Below are 21,236 nucleotides of genomic sequence, written 5' to 3' on the forward strand. Positions count from 1 at the left end.
AGCCTTCTCTTTCGGAGGCTGGTTCAGATATTTAATGAGTACTAGGCATTGCACTAAGTAATAAGGATGTTCATCAGTGAACAGAAGATACCATCCTGCTCTCCAGAAGCTTGTGCTATGTTGAAGGAGAAAGATAAAACATGTGAACCACATACTTACACAGTATGAGAGGTACTTTAAAGGAAATAAAAATTTTACATCAACAGCATAAATGGGTGCATGGATGATTCAGTGGTAGAATGCTTGCCTTCCATGCAGGAGACCTGGGTTTGATTACCCAACCATGCACCCCCCCCCCAAAAAAAAATGCATAAAAAGTAGAGGCTAACTTTATATGTGGGGTTAGGAAAGACTTCTCTGCAGACATGTTTTTTGAACTAAGACCTGAAGAATAAAAATGAACCAGCCATCCAGAGATTATATATGATCATCTAAGCAAAGAGTGAAGTTGGAGAATTAAAAAGGGCCTGGGGGCAGTCATGTTTTCCAAGCTCGTGTCTCCCTCCCAGTGCTACCCGGATGGTATCCCAGAACCACGACCCAGCTGCTGCCAGCATCTCTGCTGCTCACAAGGGCGCCGAGAACAGCAGGGGTGTCACCCAGGGCTCCATGGGCAAAAGGCTACAGAGTTGTTGATGACCCTCATGATGCCTGGCCACAAAGGAATTTCTGCCTTCCCTGACAACCTTTTCAAGTGGGTGGGTACCATCCAAGGAGCAGCTGGCACAGTATATGAAGACCTGAGATATGAGCTCTCCCTAGAGTTACCCAGTGGCTGTCCCTACAAGGCGCCCAGGGTTAAGTTCTTCACGCCCTGCTACCACCCCAATGTGAACATTCAGTGTGATATCTGTCTGGACATTCTGGGGACAAGTGGTCTGCCTTGTATGATGTCAGGATCATCCTCCCCTCCATCCAGAGCCTGCTGGGAGAACCCAACATTGAAAGCCCTTTGAACACACACATGCTGCCGAACTCTGGAAAAACCCCACATCCTTTAAGGAGTACCTGCAAGAGACCTACTCAAAGCACGTCTCCAGCCAAGAGCCCTGACCCTGACTGTCCAGCTTCTCTCTTTTTATTGTCTTTTTCTTTTTCCTTAAATGGTCTGTCCTTTCCTTCATTTGAGTGGTATCATTTTTGTTTTGTTTCTGTTTTTTAAATTAAATTTCTGTTGCCCTTGTGAAAAAAAAAAAGAAAACCCTAGGTAAAAGAAATGAAAGCAATCTCCAGAATAAATGAATTAAGGTAATTAAATGCCTAGATGCCAGCAAAAAAATAACAAACCACACTAGGAAGATTGAAGATATGGCCCAGTCAAAGGAACAAACCAACAATTCAAATGAGATACAGAAGCTCAGACAATTAATTCAGAATATACGAACAGGCATGGAAAACCTCATAAAAAACCAAATCAATGAACTGAGGGAGAATATAAAGAAGGCAAGGAAGGAACAAAAAGAAGAAATCGAAAGTCTGAAAAACAAATCACAGAACTTATGGGAATGAAAGGCATGGTAGAGGAGATGAAAAAAACAATGGAAACCTACAATGGTAGATTTCTAGAGACAGAACATAGGATTAGTGAACTGGAGGGTGGAACATCTGAAATCCGACAAGAAAAAGAAAATATAGGGAAAAAAATGGAAAAATATGAACAGGACTCAGGGAATTGAACGACAATATGAAGCACAAGAATATACGTGTTGTGGGTGTCCCAGAAGGAGAAGAGAAGGGAAAAGGAGAAGAAAAACTAATGGAGGAAATTATCACTGAAAATTTCCCAATTCTATGAAAGACTTAAAATTATAGATCCAAGAAGTGCAGCGTACCCCAAAGAGAATAGATCCAAATAGACGTACTCCAAGACATTTACTAATCAGGATGTCAGAGGTCAAAGAGAAAGAGAGAATCCTGAAAGCAGCAAGAGAAAAGCAATCCACCACATACAAGGGAAGCCAAATAAGACTATGTGTAGATTTCTCAGCAGAAACCATGGAGGTGAGAAGACAGTGGGATGACATATTTAAATTATTAAAACAGAAAAACTGCCAATCAAGAATTCTATATCCAGCAAAACTATCCTTCAAAACTGAGGGAGAAATTAAAACATTTTCAGACAAAAAATCACTGAGAGAATTTGTGACCAAGCAACCAGCTCTGCAAGAAATACTAAAGGGAGCACTAGAGACAGATACGAAAAGACAGATGAGAGAGGTGTGGAGAAGAGTGTAGAAAGGAAGACTATGAGTAAAGGTAAAAAGAAGGAAATTTAGATATGACATATAAAATCCAAAAGGCAAAATGACAGAAGAAAGTACTACCCATGCAGTAATAACACTAAATGTTAATGGATTAAACTCCCCAATCAAAAGACATACACTGCAGAATGGATTACAAAAACAGGACCCATCTATATGCTGTCTCTACTCAAAGGGCATGAAAGCAAGGACACAAACAGACATTTGCACACCAATGTTTATAGCAGCATTATCTACAATTACCAAGAGATGGAAACAGCCAAAATGTCCATCAACAGAGTGGCTAAACAAACTGTGGCATACACATACGATGGAATATTATACAGCTGTAAGACAGAATAAAGTTACGAAGTACGTAACAACATGGATGGACCTTAAGGACATTATGCTGAGTGAGATTAACCAAAAACAAAAGGACAAATGCTCTATGGTCTCACTGATATGAACGGACATTAGTGATTAAACTTGGAATACTTTCTTGGTAACAGAGACCATCAGGAGATAGAAATAGGGTAAGATATTAGGTGGTTGGAGCTGAATAGATACAGATTGTACAACAGGACTGAATATAAAAACTCAGAAATGGACAGCACAATACTACCTAACTGTAATACAATTATGTTAAAACACTGACTGAAGCTGCATGTGAGAATGACAGAGGGAGGAGGGCTGGGGGCATAAATGAAATCTCAAAGATAGATGATAAAGATTGAGATGGCATAATCTAGGAATGCCTAGAGTGTATAATGATAGTGACTAAATGTACAAATTTAAAAAATGTTTTTGCATGAGGAAGAACAAAGGAATGTCATTACTGCAGGGTGCTAAAAAGATGGTAATTAATATTTTAAAATTTCAACTTATGTGTGAGACTAAAGCAAAAAATGTTTATTTGGTACAAAATTTATATTTTGACTAGTGCATTTCCTAATATAATGTATATAGATAACTGGCTGAACAACATAAGTACATGGAACCTTGGGTAGGACGTGAGATTTTGTTGATTTGTCCAGAGTGATGCCCCAATGGTTCCCAGAGTGATTTGATCAGTGAGTGGAAAAGTATTTGCAAAGTCCCCTTCAGGGAATGGTGAGAACGGGGGGAAAATTCAACCTCCCCAAGTTGAATCCTTGATATTCTCACAAGCAGTGTGGATAACCAAAGCTATAGGCTGAACCCCCAGTCTTGGGGCTTGTTCATATGAAACTTAACCCCACCAAGGATAGGTCAAGCCTACTTAAAATTTAGGCCTAAGGGTCAACCCCAAGAGAACCTCTTTTGTTGCTCAAATGTGGTCTCTCTCTTCAGCCAACACAACAAGCAAACTCACCACTCTCCCCCGTCTACGTGGGATATGACTCCCAGGGGTGTGGACCTTCCTGGCAACATGGGACAGAAATTCTAGAATGAGCTGAGACTCATCATCAAGGGATTGAGAAAAACTGTAGAATGAGCTGAGTCCCAGCATCAACAGATTGAGAAAACCTTCTCGACCAAAAGGGGGAAGAGTGAAATGAGATGAAGTGTCAATGGCTAAGAGATTCCAGAGTCGAGAGGTTATCTTGGAGGTTATTCTTATGCATTAAGTAGCTATCACCTTGTTATCCAAGATGTAATCGAGAGGCTGGAGGGAACTGCCTGAAAATGTAGAGCTGTGTTCCAGTAGCCATGTTTCTTGATGATGATTGTATAATGATATAGCTTTCACAATGTGACTGTGTGATTGTGAAAACCTTGTGTCTGATGCTCCTTTTATCTACCTTGTCAACAGACGAGTAGAACATATGGAATAAAAATAAATAGGGGGACGCCCCGCAGCAGCCGACCCGCCTGCCCTCCTTCTCCCCTCTCTTTCTCCGCCGGCCCGCCACGCAGCGCCCACGCCCCACAGCAGCCGACCCGTCCACCCTCCTTCTCCCCTCTCTTTCTCCGCCGGCCCGCCGCGCGGCGCCCTTCTCCCCTCTCCTCCCCCTCCTGCTCCGGCCGCTCTCCAACCACAACGGTGCCCTCTTCCCCCGCCTTCACCGGCTCCTCCACCACCAGCCTCTACAGCCTTGCCGCCCTCACCTTTCCTCCTCCAGAACAGCTACTGGGGGAGTAGAGATAATACAGAGCAGCTCCTGGAGCCACGAGGGAGAGCAAAGGGACGGCGTACCCTATCCTGGAACGGCTGACTATCTGGGAGAACCAGCTCCGGTGAGATCATCAAGGGGCACGGGCTTTCCTGGGTGGGACGGCAAGCGACCGGAGTCCCTCCCTTCCACCTTCCCAGGCCAGCTGGTAGAATTGGACAGGCGGTCCCCTTAGGCCGCAGCGGCTGGTGCCCCCACCACACGAGGTCCCCCGGAACAACTGAGATAGTTGGGTCGGAAATCCCCAGACTGCGGAGAACAGTGACCGGGGGATCCCTTCCAAACACGTGACTCCCCCGTCGGCTGGGAATAGTGCACTCACCCGGGCTGCGACAGCTGGCGCCCTTCCGCCACGCTTGGTGCCCCGGGCCGACTAGCTAATTTGGCCAGACGTTCTCCCGTGCTGCGGCGGCCGGCGACCCTCCCCGCATTCGGATCCCCAGGCCGGCTGGCATTCTTCCAAGACGCTTCGGCTGCCGAACCTCCCCTACGGTGAGAATTTTCCACAGTTGAAGGACCCACAGCAACTTTTACTGGTGGAACCCGTAGACAAACGTGTGCCACGAGCGCCACCTACTGGGCACGATAAGAAAAACAGAACCCAGAGATTGCACAGAAAAATCTTTCAACCTGTGGGGTCGAACACCCAGGGAAATCTGACTGAATGCCCAGACGCCAGCAGAAGATAACGGATCACACTCAGAAAATTGAACATATGGCCCAGTCAAACGAAGAAACCAATAGTTCAAATGAGATACAGGAGCTGAAACAACTAATGCTGAATATACGAACAGAAATGGAAAACCTCTTCAAAAACGAAATCGATAAATTGAGGGAGGACATGAAGAAGACATGGGCTGAACATAAAGAAGAAATAGAAAAACTGAAAAAACAAATCGCAGAACTTATGGAAGTGAAAGATAAAGTAGAAAAGATGGAAAAAACAATGGATACCTACAACGACAGATTTAAAGAAACAGAAGATAGAATTAGTGATTTGGAGGATGAAACATCTGAATTCCAAAAAGAAACAGAAAATATCCGGAAAAGAATGGAAAAACTTGAACAAGGTATCAGGGAACTCAAGGACAATGTGAACCGTACAAATATACGTGTAGTGGGTATCCCAGAAGGAGAAGAGAAGGGAAAAGGAGGAGAAAAACTAATGGAAGAAATTATCACTGAAAATTTCCCAACTCTTATGAAAGACCTAAAATTACAGATCCAAGAAGTGCAGCGCACCCCAAAGAGATTAGACACAAATAGGAGTTCCCCAAGACGCTTACTAGTTAGAATGTCAGAGGTCAAAGAGAAAGAGAGGATCTTGAAAGCAGCGAGAGAAAAACAATCCGTCACATACAAGGGAAACCCAATAAGACTATGTGTAGATTTCTCAGCAGAAACCATGGAAGCTAGAAGACAGTGGGATGATATATTTAAGTTACTAAAAGAGAAAAACTGCCAGCCAAGACTCCTATATCCAGCAAAATTGTCCTTCAAAAATGAGGGAGAAATTAAAACATTCTCAGACAAAAAGTCACTAAGAGAATTTGTGACGAAGAGACCAGCTCTGCAAGAAATACTAAAGGAAGCACTAGAGTCAGAACCGAAAAGACAGAAGAGAGAGACATGGAGAAAAGTGTAGAAAGAAGGAAAGTCAGATATGATATATATAATACAAAAGGCAAAATGGTAGAGGAAAATATTATCCAAACAGTAATAACTCTAAATGTCAATGGACTGAATTCCCCAATTAAAAGACATAGACTGGCAGAATGGATTAAAAAACAGGATCCTTCTATATGCTGTCTACAGGAAACACATCTTAGACCCAAAGATAAATATAGGTTGAAAGTGAAAGGTTGGGAAAAGATATTTCATGCAAATAACAACCAGAAAAGAGTAGGAGTGGCTATACTAATATCCAACAAGTTAGACTTCAAATGTAAAACAGTTAAAAGAGACAAAGAAGGACACTATATACTATTAAAAGGAACAATTAAGCAAGAAGACATAACAATCATAAATATTTACGCACCGAACCAGAATGCCCCAAAATACGTGAGGAATACACTGCAAACACTGAAAAGGGAAATAGACACATATACCATAATAGTTGGAGACTTCAATTCACCACTCTCATCAATGGACAGAACATCTAGACAGAGGATCAATAAAGAAATAGAGAACCTGAATATTACTATAAATGAGCTGACTTAACAGACATTTATAGGACATTACATCCCACAACAGCAGGATACACCTTTTTTTCAAGTGCTCATGGATCATTCTCAAAGATAGACCATATGCTGGGTCACAAAGCAAGTCTCAACAAATTTAAAAAGATTGAAATCATACACAACACTTTCTCGGATCATAAAGGAATGAAGTTGGAAATCAATAATAGGCAGAGGGCCAGAAAATTCATAAATACATGGAGGCTCAACAACACACTCTTAAACAACAAGTGGGTCAAAGAAGAAATTGCAAGAGAAATTAGTAAATACCTAGAGGCGAATGAAAATGAAAACACAACATATCAAAACTTATGGGACGCAGAAAAGGCAGTGCTAAGAGGGAAATTTATTGCCCTAAATGCCTTTATCAGAAAAGAAGAAAAGGCAAAAATGCAGGAATTAACTGTCCACTTGGAAGAACTGGAGAAAGAACAGCAAACGAATCCCAAAGCAAGCAAAAGGAAACAAATAACAAAGATTAGAGCAGAAATAAATGAAATTGAAAACATGAAAACAATAGAGAAAATCAATGAGACCAGAAGTTGGTTCTATGAGAAAATCAACAAGATTGATGGGCCCTTAGCAAGATTGACAAAAAGAAGAAGAGAGAGGATGCAAATAAATAAGATTAGAAATGAAAGAGAAGACATAACTACTGACCTCACAGAAATAAAGGAGGTAATAACAGGATACTATGAACAACTTTACGCTAATAAATACAACAATTTAGAAGAAATGGACAGGTTCCTGGAAAGACATGAACAACCAACTTTGACTCAAGAAGAAATAGACGACCTCAACAAACCAATCACAAGTAAAGAGATTGAATTAGTTATTCAAAAGCTCCCTAAAAAGAAAAGTCCAGGACCAGACGGCTTCACATGTGAATTCTATCAAACATTCCAGAAAGAATTAGTACCTACTCTCCTCAAACTCTTCAACATAATCGAAGTGGAGGGAAAACTACCTAATTCATTCTATGAAGCCAACATCACCCTCATACCAAAACCAGGCAAAGATATTACAAAAAAGGAAAACTACAGACCAATCTCTCTAATGAATACAGATGCAAAAATTCTCAATAAAATTCTAGCAAATCCTATCCAACAACACATTAAAAGAATTATACATCATGACCAAGTAGGATTCATCCCAGGTATGCAAGGATGGTTCAATATAAGAAAATCAATTAATGTAATACACCATATCAACAAATCAAAGCAGAAAAATCACATGATCATCTCAAGTGATGCAGAGAAGGCATTTGACAAGATTCAACATCCTTTCCTGTTGAAAACACTTCAAAAGATAGGAATACAAGGGAACTTCCTTAAAATGATAGAGGGAATATATGAAAAACCCACAGCTAATATCATCCTCAAAGGGGAAAAATTGAAAACTTTCCCCCTAAGATCAGGAACAAGACAAGGATGTCCACTATCACCACTATTATTCAACATTGTGTTGGAGGTTCTAGCCAAAGCAATTAGACAAGAAAAAGAAATACAAGGCATCAAAATTGGAAAGGAAGAAGTAAAACTATCACTGTTTGCAGACGATATGATACTATATGTAGAAAACCCAGAAAAATCCACACAAAATTACTAGAGCTAATAAATGAGTATAGCAAAGTAGCAGGTTACAAGATCAACATTCAAAAATCTGTAGCTTTTCTATACACTAGTAATGAACAAGCTGAGGCGGAAATCAAGAAACGAATCCCATTTACAATCGCAACTAAAAGAATAAAATACCTAGGAATAAATTTAACCAAAGAGACAAAAAACCTATATAAAGAAAACTACAAAAAACTGTTAAAAGAAATCACAGGAGACCGAAATAGATGGAAGGGCATACCGTGTTCATGGATTGGAAGACTAAATATAGTCAAGATGTCAATCCTACCTAAATTGATTTACAGATTCAATGCAATACCAATCAAAATCCCAACTTATTTTTCAGAAATAGAAAAACCAATAAGCAAATTTATCTGGAAGGGCAGGGTGCCCCGAATTGCTAAAAACATCTTGAGGAAAAAAAACGAAGCTGGAGGTCTCATGCTGCCTGACTTTAAGGCATATTATGAAGCCACAGTGGTCAAAACAGCATGGTATTGGCATAAAGATAGATATATCGACCAATGGAATCGAATAGAGTGCTCAGATATAGACCCTCTCATCTATGGACATTTGATCTTTGATAAGGCAGTCAAGCCAACTCACCTGGGACAGAACAGTTTCTTCAATAAATGGTGCCTAGAGAACTGGATATCCATATGCGAAAGAATGAAAGAAGACCCATCTCTCACACCCTATACAAAAGTTAACTCAAAATGGATCAAAGATCTAAACATTAGGTCTAAGACCATAAAACAGTTAGAGGAAAATGTTGGGAGATATCTTATGGATCTTACAACTGGAGGTGGTTTTATGGACCTTAAACCTAAAGCAAGAACACTGAAGAAGGAAATAAATAAATGGGAGCTCCTCAAAATTAAACACTTTCGTGCATCAAAGAACTTCATCAAGAAAGTAGAAAGACAGCCTACACAATGGGAGACAATATTTGGAAACGACATATCAGATAAAGGTCTAGTATCCAGAATTTATAAAGAGATTGTTCAACTCAACAACAAAAAGAATCTGGTCTAGTATCCAGAATTTATAAAGAAATTGTTCAACTCAACAACAAAAAGACAGCCAACCCAATTACAAAATGGGAAAAAGACTTAGACAGACACCTACCAGAAGAAGAAATACGGATGGCCAAGAGGCACATGAAGAGATGCTCAATGTCCCTGGCCATTAGAGAAATGCAAATCAAAACCACAATGAGATATCATCTCACACCCACCAGAATGGCCATTATCAACAAAACAGAAAATGACAAGTGCTGGAGAGGATGCGGAGAAAGAGGCACACTTATCCACTGTTGGTGGGAATGTCAAATGGTGCAACCACTGTGGAAGGCAGTTTGGCGGTTCCTCAAAAAGCTGAATATAGAATTGCCATATGACCCAGCAATACCATTGCTAGGTATCTACTCAAAGGACTTAAGGGCAAAGACACAAACGGACATTTGCACACCAATGTTTATAGCAGCGTTATTTACAATTGCAAAGAGATGGAAACAGCCAAAATCTCCATCAACAGAAGAGTGGCTAAACAAACTGTGGTATATTATGCAGCTTTAAGACAAGATAAACTTATGAACCATGTAATAACATGGATGGACCTAGAGAATATTATGCTGAGTGAATCCAGCCAAAAACTAAAGGACAAATACTGTATGGTCCCACTGATGTGAACGGACATTCGAGAATAAACTTGAAATATGTCATTGGTAACAGAGTTCAGCAGGAGTTAGAAACAGGGTAAGACAATGGGTAATTGAAGCTGAAGGGATACAGACTGTGCAACAGGACTAGATATAAAAACTCAAAAATGGACAGCACAATAATACCTAATTGTAAAGTAATCATGTTAAAATACTGAATGAAGCTGCATCTGAGCTATAGGGTTTTTTTTGTTTTTGTTTGCTTGTTGGTTTGTTTGTTGTTGTTGTTTTTTACTATTATTACTACTTTTATTTCTTTTCTTTATATTAACATTTTATATCTTTTTCTGTTGTGTTGCTAGTTCCTCTAAACCGATGCAAATGTACTAAGAAACAATGATCATGCATCTATGTGATGATGTTAAGAATTACTGAGTGCATATGTAGAATGGTATGATTTCTAAATGTTGTGTTAATTTCTTTTTTTTTCTTTCCGTTAATAAAAAATAAAAAAATAAAAAAAAATTAAAAAAAATAAAAAAAAGAATTACTGAGTGCATATGTAGAATGGTATGATTTCTAAATGTTGTGTTAATTTCTTTTTTTTTTCTTTCCGTTAATAAAAAAATTTAAAAAATAAAAAAATAAATAAATAGGGAGAACGAATGTTAAAATAAATTTAGTTTGAAATAAAAAAAATAATAAAATAAAATAAAACAAGAAAGGAAAACTACAGGCCAATCTGCCTAATGAACATAGATGCAAAAATTCTCAATAAAATATTAGCAAATTGAATACAACAGCATATTAAAAGAATTATACGCCATGACCAAGTGGGGTTTATACCAGGAATGCAAGGATGGTGCAACACAAGAAAATTAATTAAAGTAATACAGCACATTAACAAATTGAAAGGGGAAAAATCACATGATCATCTCAATTGATGCAAAAAAAGCATTCAACAAAATTCAGCATACTTTCCTGAGAAAAACACTCCAAAAGATAGGAATCAAAGGTAACTAACTACCTCAATATGATTAAGGGAATATATGAAAAATTGATAGCCAGCACCATACTCAATGGAACGAGACTGAAAGCTTTCCCCCACAAGATCAAGAACAAGATAAGGATGCCCACTGTCACCACTATTATTCAACTTTGTGCCACAAGTTCTAACTAGAGCAATCAGGCACTACAAAGAAATAAAAGGCATCCAAATTGGAATGGAAGAAGAAAACTCTCATTATTTGCAGATGATATGATACTATACTTGGAAGATCCTGAGAAATCTACAGCAAAGTTACTTGAGCTAATAAATTCAGCAAGGTGGCGGGATATAAAATTAATATGCAAACATCATAACATTTCTACACACAAGTAATGACTTAGCTGAGGAGGAGTCAGTTAAGGAAAAAAATCCATTCAAAATAGCAACTAAAAGAATCAAGTATTTAGGAATGAACTTAAAACTAGGAATGTAAAGGACTTGTACATGGAAAACTACATAACATTGCTAAAAGAAATCAAAGGAGATCTAAATAGGTGGAAAGACATTCCCTGCTCATGGACAGGAAGGCTAAATATAGTTAAGATGGCAATTCTTCTCAAATTGAGCTACAGATTCAACACAGTACCAATAAAAAATTCCAACAACCTACTTTGAAGATTTGGAAAAGCTAACTACCAAATTCATTTGGAAGGGAAAGAGACCCCGAATACCTAAAAGCATCCTAAAAGAGAAGAACAACATGGGAGGATTAACACTCCCTGACTTTAAAACCTATTATAAAACCACAGTGGTCAAAACAGCATGGTACTGGCACAAAGATACAAGCACTGACCAATGGAATCAAATTGAGAGTGCAGAAATAGACCACCATATCTCTAGTCAACTGATTTTTGACAAGGCCCCAAAATCCTCCAAACTGGGACAAAACAGTTTTGTCCCACATAGAGGGGAGGGCAGCCTCAGAGTAGCCTCTTGACTCTATTTGAACTCTCTCACCAAATGTCTCACATGTTCATTCACATTGTTGCATGCCTCATGACTTTGTTCCTTTTTGTAGCAGCACAACCTTTGTTCGTAAGTATAGACCATCATTCGCCAATCTACTTCTCCATCAGTGCATTCTTCAGCTACTATTGCTTTTTTTTTATTTGTTTGCTTTGTAAATATGTTATACTATACAATAAAAAAAAGTTAAAAAAAAATTAGGCCTAAGAGTCACCCCCAGAGAACCTCTTTTGTTGTGCAGATGTGGCCTCGCTCTCTAAGCCAATTCAGCAGATGAACACACTGCCCTCCCTACTACATGGGACATGACTCCTACGGGTGTAAATCCTCCTGGCAAGATGGGACAGAACTCCCAGGATGAGCTTGGACCCAGCATCAAGGGATTCAGAAAGCCTTCTTGATCAAAAGGGGGAAGAAAGAAATAAGACAAAATAAAGTTTCAGTGGCTGAAAGATTTCAGAAGCAAGAGGTTATCCTGGAGGTTATTCTTATGCATTCTATAGATATCCTTTTTTAGTTTATGCATTCTATAGATATCCTTTTTTAGTGCATTGGAGTGGGTGAAGGGAAGAACCTGAAACTGTTGAGCTGTGTTCCAGTAGCTTTGATTCTTGAAGACTGTATAAAGATATAACTCTTACAGTGTGACTATGTGATTGTGAAAACCTTGTGTCTGATGCTTTTATCCAGGGTATGGACAGATGAGTAAAAAATTATAGATAAAGAATAAATAAATAGGAGAGATAAGGGATAAAATAAATTGGGGAGCTAGAAATAAAATAAATTGAGACGGAGGGATAAGTGGTATGTGATGTTTGAGTTTTTTTCTTTTCGTTTCTTTTTCTGGAGTGACACAAATGTGCTAAAAAATGATCATGGTGATGATGACTATGTGATGATATTGTGAGCCACTGATTATATACCATGTATGGACTGTATGTGTGTGAAGACTTGTCAATAAAAATATTAAAAAAAAAAAAAACACAACACAACAAAAAACAAGTTTTTGCAATTGTTTAAAAGAAAAAGCACCAAGCATGTTTCTTTTAACTTAATCTCATTTCTACCAACTTGTCTCCTAACTTTCTAAGTATTACCAAATGTTCATGTATTCACTCACCCAAACATTAAGGCCCCATTGCTTTACTACTCAGCTAAATACTAAACTGAACTACTAGAGAGAGGAAAAAAAATGAAACTAACATTTACTACCTTTCTACTACTGAGATTCAAGCAGTGAGCCAGGTACTTCACAAGCATTACACATTTATTCTGACCAACAACTCTGAAAGATAGCATTTTCCCATTTCACAGATGAAAAAAAGGGGGTTCAAAAAGAATAACTTAACTCAAGGTTACACAACTGCTAAGTGGCAGGCAAGATTTAAACCAGGTGATCAAATTCCTTATATTTCATGACTCAAAATAGTATAGTAGTAGAATCAAAATCTTCTCTTTCAGGCCATTTCTAGGTGGATTTTGATTCTCTCCATTCTACAAAAGACCTACATAGTCATTCTTACTATCTTTTTAGTATCTGGTCCTTCCTCTTTCCTCTTCAGAGTCTTAAAATTAGTTACATTCAAAACAGTGTCCATAGGTATATCAGCTAAGAGCTCCAAACTCTTATGCTCAAGTTTGTGACATTTCTGTGACCTCTACTCTAAAATATTAAAATCTATCTAATAATCTATTGATGAGGAACTATTTCTGGGTACTTAACTCTCAATTTTTTTCTACAAAAAGTAAAAAACTCAATGATGCAGAATATATATCACCTAGCACAATGCCTGGTTTAAAGAAAATTTACGGTTATTTCATTCAGTAATATTCTAATCAGCTGACCGTTAAGTTAGTGGGTAGTGAGAGAGACACAAACACGGTGGCATTGAAGATGGAGAAACAGGGAGGGTCATGAGTCACGGAACACAGGCAGCTTCTAGAATTGGGAAAAGATAAGCAGTTTCTCTCCTACAGCCTTCAGAAGGAATACAGTTCTGATGACCCCTTGAATTAGCCCAGTGGAAACCATTTAGATATTCTGACCTCCAGAATTGAAAGATAATCAATACGAGTTTCTTAAACCACTAAATTTGTGGTAATTCATTATCAGACAAGCAACTAATACAATGGCTACTAACTGTATTATTCTTTCTGCTTTACTGTATATCTGTGAATATTCATCATAAATAGGAAAAAACTATTACTATGAAAGCAGAATAAAGAAAAATTAAAATTTAAAGTGTGCTATTTTTTCTTAAGTCATTTCCTTTACAACCGTTTTCAAGAATTCAATTTCCCACTAAAGAGGCATATTTAGAAATAAATTTCACTTGCTCTTTACCCCCATCTCAGTGCAACTCATGGGTACTTACACTAAGGTGGTAAACAATCACTTGGTTCGGTGCTAGCTGAAATTTTCAAAGACGCTGGAACATGGACCCAGAGGAAATGTGAAAATGTTATAATACTCAAGAAGTCCCAGAAAGAGAGACAGAAAACATGATGCAAAGCTATCTTCATGAACAAATCTTCATGAACAAAACTGGAATGGAGTGAAGGTTGGACAACTCTGTAAATTTACTAAAAAACATTGTACTATATATAGTTAAAACCGGAAAATTTATGGTATGTAAATCCTCTCTCAATAAAGGTGTTTAAAATTAGAAAAACAGATAAAACACATATAGCAATACGGTAATATTGGTGAATCTATCTGAAGAATATACAGGTATTCATAGTGCTTGTCTTTAACTTATCTACATGTTTGAAATAAAAAACTGGAGGATAAATCAGAGAGAAGTCTGTTATCACACACGTGCGCACACCCACACACACACACATCAATTTAGGGTTTTCAACAGCAGATTACCTAAATGAGGTAAAGGATATTGTACAACTATGACAGATGTAGGTTTGGGTAACAGAAGAGTACACTGTCCCCAAGGCCTGCTTTTATGCAAGGGTCTTTTAACGATTATCTTATTAGTAATTTATTGTTTCCTAATTACACAATTAATGTATGATCACTGTAGAAAATTTAAGAATTAAAGATAAAAATACAAAGAAAAAAATAAAAATCAACAATAATCCCACCCACCAGAGATAACAACACATAAATACACCACATTATCAGGACAAAGGGGGAAAAACACATGATTATCTCAATTGATGCACAAAAGGCATTTGACAAAATTCAGCATTATTTCCTCACAAAAACACTTCGAGCACTAGGAATACAAGGAAACGTTCTCAACATGATAATGGGCATTTATCAAACACAACTAAGATCATATTCAATGGCGAAAAACAGAAAGCTTTCCTTTTAAGATCTGGAACAAGACAAGGATGCGCTCTATCACCACTGTTATTCAAGACTATAGTGGAAGTTCTCGCTTCCACTATAGACTATAGTGGAAGAGAAATAAATGGCATCCAAATTGGATAGGAAGAAGTAATACTTTCACTATTTGCAAATGAGATAATCATATATGTAGAAAGTCCAGAAAAATCTGCAATAAAGCCACTACAACTAATAAATGAATTCAGCAAAGTGGTGGGGTACAAGATCAACACATAAAAATCAGTAGTGCTTCTATACACTAGTAATGAGTAAGCTGAGGAGAAAACCAAGAAAAAAAAATCCATTTACAATAGCAACTAACAGAATCAAATATCTATGAATAATTTTAACCAAGAATGTAAAGGATTTGTACACATAGAAAACTACAAAACATTAGTAAAAGAATTCAAAGACCTAAATAAAGGGAAGGACATTCTGTGTTCATGGATTGGTAGACTAAATATCATTAAGATGGCAAAGTGACTTACAGATTCAACTCAATCACAATCAAAATTCCAATAGCTACTTAGCAGAAAAAGGAAAACCAATCATCAAATTTAGAAGAGTAAGGGGCCTTGAATAGTTAAAAAGAAAAAGCTTGAAAAAGAAGTTGGAGGACTCATACTTTCTGACTTTAAAGCATATTACGAAAGTGTCAGTGGTCAAAACAGTATAGTACAGATAGCTATTCTGATCAATGGACTCACACTGAGAGTTCAGAAATAGACCCCTATATCTATGGCCAAATGATTACTGACAAGGCTACAAAGTCCACTCAACTGGGACAGAACAGTTTCTTCAACAAATGTCACTGGGAGAACTGGATATCCATGTGCAAAAGAATGAAAGACGACCCCTACCTCATACCTTATATAAGAATTGACTCAAAATGGATCAAAGATCTAAATATAAGAGCAAAGAGCAATATTGTACGGTTTCATTTAGAAAACGCTTATTATAAAACAGGAGCTGAGGCTGTAAGCTCTTGTAGCAGTCACATTTTGTTTGGAGTGGTAAATATAAATATAAGAATCAAGATAATAATATTCATAGAAGAAAACATAGGGAAGCATTTTCAAGATCTTGTGGAGGGTGGTGGTTTCTTAGATCTTACACTCAAAGCACAAGCAACAAAAGAAAGAATAAATAAATGGTCCTCCTCAAAACTGAATACTTTTGTGCTTGAAAGGATTTTACCAGGAACATAAAAAGGCAGTCTAATCAACAGGAGAAAACATTTAGAAACCACATATCCAATAAAGGTTTGATATCCAGAATATACATATATAAAAAAATCCTACAACCCAATAATAAAAAGAAAAACGATTCAATTATAAAGTGGGCAGAAGACTTTAGAATAGACTTTTCTCTAAAAAGGATATATAAATGACCAAACAGCACATGGAAAAATGCTCAAGTCATTAGCCATCAAGAAAATATAAATCAAAATCACAATAAGAAATCAACTGACATGGACTAGAATGGTTACCTAAAAAACAAACAAACAGAAAATACTAAGTGCTGAAGAGGATGTAGAGAAATAGGGTACTCATAAATTGTTGGTGGGAACGTAAAATACTTCAGCCACTGTGGAAACAGTTTAGTGATTCCTCAGAAAGGAGAATGCCAAATCACATATGATCTGGCAATCTCAATCCTAGGTATATTCCCAAAAGAACTGAAAGTAGGACATAAACAGACATTTGCACACCCTTTATAGTGACATTCAAAACTGTCAAAAGGTGGAAGCAACCAAGTGCCCACTAATAGATGAAATAAACAAACAAAATGTGGTCTATACAAGCAATGGAATATTATTTGGCTGTAAAAAGGAATGAAGTTTTAACGCATGTTGCAATACGGATGAACCTTGAAGACATCATTTTGAGTGAAGTAAGCCAGACAAAAAGGGACAAACACTATATGATCTCACTTACATGAAATAAGCAGAATAAACATATTCATGGAGTCAGAAACTAAAATATTGGTTACTAGGGGCCAAGCATGGGATGGGGGTGGGAAGTCAACTTCAACGGTATGGAAATTCTGTTTGGGGTGATGAAATGTTTTGGCACTGGATGATGGGATGGAGGCAGAACTTTGCACATGTAATTAACAGCACTGAACTGTATATTTGAAAAGGGAAATTTTAGGTTGCATATAAGTTATGATATACATGAAAACCCACAGAACTATGCAACACAACATAAACAGTGCATTAAAATTAAGAGCATAATTCTAGTAATATTATTTCATGAACCACAATAAAGGCACTATACTAATGCAAATTGTTAACAGGGAAAACTGTGTGTATAGAGGAAACTGTGTACCTTCTGCATGATTTTTCTGTAAACCTATAGTTGCAGTAATAAAAAAAAACCTTAAGCCTCAGATCCCCTAATATAGTCTAAATACTATGACTGACCACCCTGGAGGATCAGTCATAGGAAATGGGTGGGGGTGGTACGTCCACAGTCAACATATCCACAAGGCATGCCCATAGTTTCCAATCCAAATTTTGTGTTCTACTCATAAACAGGGGAGTGTAGCCAAGACCACAATATATTAAGTTAAAACATCTAATGCGAAAGAAGAAGACTTAAGCAAACAAACAGAAAAAAGGAACTTGAAGAAAAAAACAATAAAATTCTATCAATATCCTCGGATGGAAAAGATAAGTTAAGGTGAACAAAAAAGAGTTCTTAGAAATTAGAGATATGAAAGCAAAAACAAAAAACTTAAGGTCTGGAACATAACACTGAGGAAATCTCCCAGAAAAAAGAGCAAAAATTTGTCAAAAAATGAAAAGAAAATTAGAGGACCAGATCAAAAGGCCCAATATCTGAAAAACAGGAATTCCAAAAAGGAACAGGGAAAATGAAGGAAAGGAAACTTAAAAGGAATAAATTTTCAAAGAATGAGAGGACATAGTTTTCAGACTCACTAAAGCACAGTGTATGAAAATATATACTGAAATGAACTGCCATCAAACTGCAGGACACTGGGGAAACGAGGAGTTAGTAAAAGCTACCAGAGGGAAGGATTCATTCAAATAACAAAAGAATAGGACCACCACCACATTTCTACATTATCACTGACAAACAGAAGACAAAGGAGCAGTGCCATCAAAATTCTTAGGAAAGAATATTTCCAATCTCAAAATTGTTACCCAGTCAAATCTGGGTTATCAACTAAGTATCAGAGTAAAATGAAAATATTTTTAGAATACAAACCTCTCAATTTTATCTCCCCAGCACTCTCTCTCAGGAAGTTGTGGGCAAAAGGTGGGAATTAGGAAACAGGGGCTCCAACAAAAAGGAAAGAAATAGCATGAGAGCTTTACATCTCAGCCAGTTCATATAAGAGTAGGTCAAACACTCTGGAAGAGACTTTTTCAAAATATATAATTGACTGAACCCCTGAAGTGCCTGTAATCTATTAAAAGAGATTACATTATTAGTAAAGAGACCAAAGATAACTTAGTTAAAAAAAAAAATCAAAGAGACTGATCAAACCAAAAACCAGGACAATTACTACCCCCCAGGCAGCCAAAGAAAATACAGAAAAAGAAAATCCATGTATATTAATGGCTCAGGTATCAACAGCATTTAAATAGTTATAACACAAACACTGAAAACTGATTTAACCAACTTAACATATAACCAAAATGGTAGGATGTTGAGATGGGGTTAATGAAATTAATAGTCACTACATGCCAGACAGAGATCTAAGTTTTTACATATACTAACATATATAAACTTCAGATAAAAAATGATATTGTTGTTCTTTCATATACGAGGAAACAGAGGCACAATGAGAGTAAGCAACTTGCCCAGGGTCACATAGCTAATAAGTAGCTTTTCACCACTGCACTGGCTATAACTGAGCTAAATCCTCATGTTCCACTGTGGGAAGCCAACAGATAACAGCCAAAACTGAAAAAAGGAAAAAAAAAAAAAAAAAAAGCAGTCACAGGGTTATCAGGAAATAGAATGAGGGTACAGAATGGAGAGTGGTTGTGCAATGTGTTCATAAATTTTTAACTAGGTTGAATTTCAATGTTTAGAAATTGATAGAGGTGATAGTACCCCCATTATGCTGAGTTTAATTAACAGCACTAAATTACGTGATTATGACTGAAATGAGAAATTTAGTCATATATGACACTGGAAGGAAAAGTAGAGGGAAAAACATGGTATTATATAATACCGTGATCCTTGTGGTGGATGATGACTGATTAATAGTACAAATATGAAAATGTTCTTTCATGAACTGGAACAAATGTACATCACTATTACAAGGAGTTAATAACTGAATGACATGTGGGACAAATGCACCTATTGCAAACAATGGTTATAGTTAACAGTAATATTTTAATAATCTACCATCAACAGTGTGCTGGTAAGAAAGGATGCATGAACCCTAGAAAAGCCATGTTTTAATCAAAATCCCATCTCATAAAGGTAGAATAGAATAATCCCTATTCAATACTGTATGTTTGAAACTGTCATCAGATCATCTCCCTGGAAATGTGATTTAATCCAGAGTGGTTGTTAAACTGGATTAGGTGATGACATGTCTCTACCCATTTGGGTGGGTCTTGATAAGTTTCTGGAGCCCTATAAAAAAGGAAACATTTTGGAGAATGAGAGAGATTCGGAGAGAACCAGAGAAGAACGACATAGCCATGAGAAGCTGCCCACTAGTCAGTGACCTTTGGAGATGAAGAAGGAAAACGCCTCCCGCGGAGCTTCATGAAACAGGAAGCCAGGAGAGAAAGCTAGCAGATGATGCCTTGCTCGCCAGGTGCTCTTTCAGCCAAGAGAGAAACTGTGACTGTGTTTGCCATGTGCCTTCTCACTTGAGAGAGAAACCCTGAACTTCAACCCAGGTATCTTTTCCTGGATGCCTTAGATTGGACATTTCTATAGACTTGTTTTAAATGGGACATTTTCTCGGCCTTAAAACTATAAACTAGCAACTTATTAAATTTACCTTTTTTAAAAGCCATTCTGTTTCTGGTATATTGCATTTCAGCAGCTAGCTAACTAGAACAAACAGTAACAAATGAACCACACTAATATTAAGAGTCAATAATAAGGGGAAATAAGGGCTATGGAATTTTTTTTTGATTAACGAAAGTGTTCTAAAATTGACTGTGGTGATGAATGGACAACTATGCTGTGTTACTCTGAGCCATTCATTGTATACTTGAGATGGATTGAGTGGTGTGTCAATATATTTCAACCTGCTAATCATATAAAAAAAAAAAAGCAGCCACAGAAGTAGTAAAAACCCAAAAAATCAGCTGAAAGATTTGAAAGGGATTGCCTGTGGGAGTAAAATAAGGAAGAAGGGGCTGGGAGTATTTCTTTATTCTTGAAACTACCTATAACTGGGATAAAATGAAAATTAAATCATAAGAAGAAAATATACTTCCCTTTAAAAATACTTTTTAAGCAAACACTAAAACTGATACCAGCCCTAGAAACGAGACACAAGTATCAATCAACAGAAGAAAATATGCAAAAACCAGACCAAATGTATATAAGCATTTGATATATGATAAAGATAGAATTTCAAAATCATTGGGAGAAGTGTGAATTATTCAATAAGTGAGAAAAGCAACTACCATCTGGAACACGTCAGATATCTACCTCCCATCACATTTCTAAATAAGTCCTAGTTACATTAAAGACTTCTATGTAAAATATACAACCATAAAGAAAAGAGGCAAATATTTATATGACAATTAGATAGGAGTAAGTGCTACATAAAAAAATATATAAACCATATTAAAAGACAAACTAGAGGATATAAAAAAACTTAAAAAGAGCTGATTACCTTAAATGCATATAGCTCATACAAATGAATGTGAAAAAGATGGGGAACGGGGATACACGAATAGGTCAAGGAAAAAAACAGTCAATAAAGATATGGAAATACGCCCAACTTCAATCATAATTACAGTAA

The 21,236-nt window shown here is 37.2% G+C and overlaps 1 protein-coding gene and 1 pseudogene across 2 annotated transcripts in view; one reads left to right on the forward strand and one right to left on the reverse strand.

Annotated features, from left to right (window-relative positions):
- The window catches only part of ILRUN (inflammation and lipid regulator with UBA-like and NBR1-like domains), a 184,588-nt gene that overhangs the window by 132,674 nt on the left and 30,678 nt on the right, over positions 1-21,236 (reverse strand). The window lies entirely within an intron of this gene.
- On the forward strand, positions 520-1,053 carry LOC143684516 (ubiquitin-conjugating enzyme E2 C pseudogene; annotated as a pseudogene).

The sequence above is a fragment of the Tamandua tetradactyla genome, chromosome 5 (genome assembly GCF_023851605.1).
Source record: "Tamandua tetradactyla isolate mTamTet1 chromosome 5, mTamTet1.pri, whole genome shotgun sequence".
Lineage (NCBI taxonomy): Eukaryota > Metazoa > Chordata > Mammalia > Pilosa > Myrmecophagidae > Tamandua > Tamandua tetradactyla.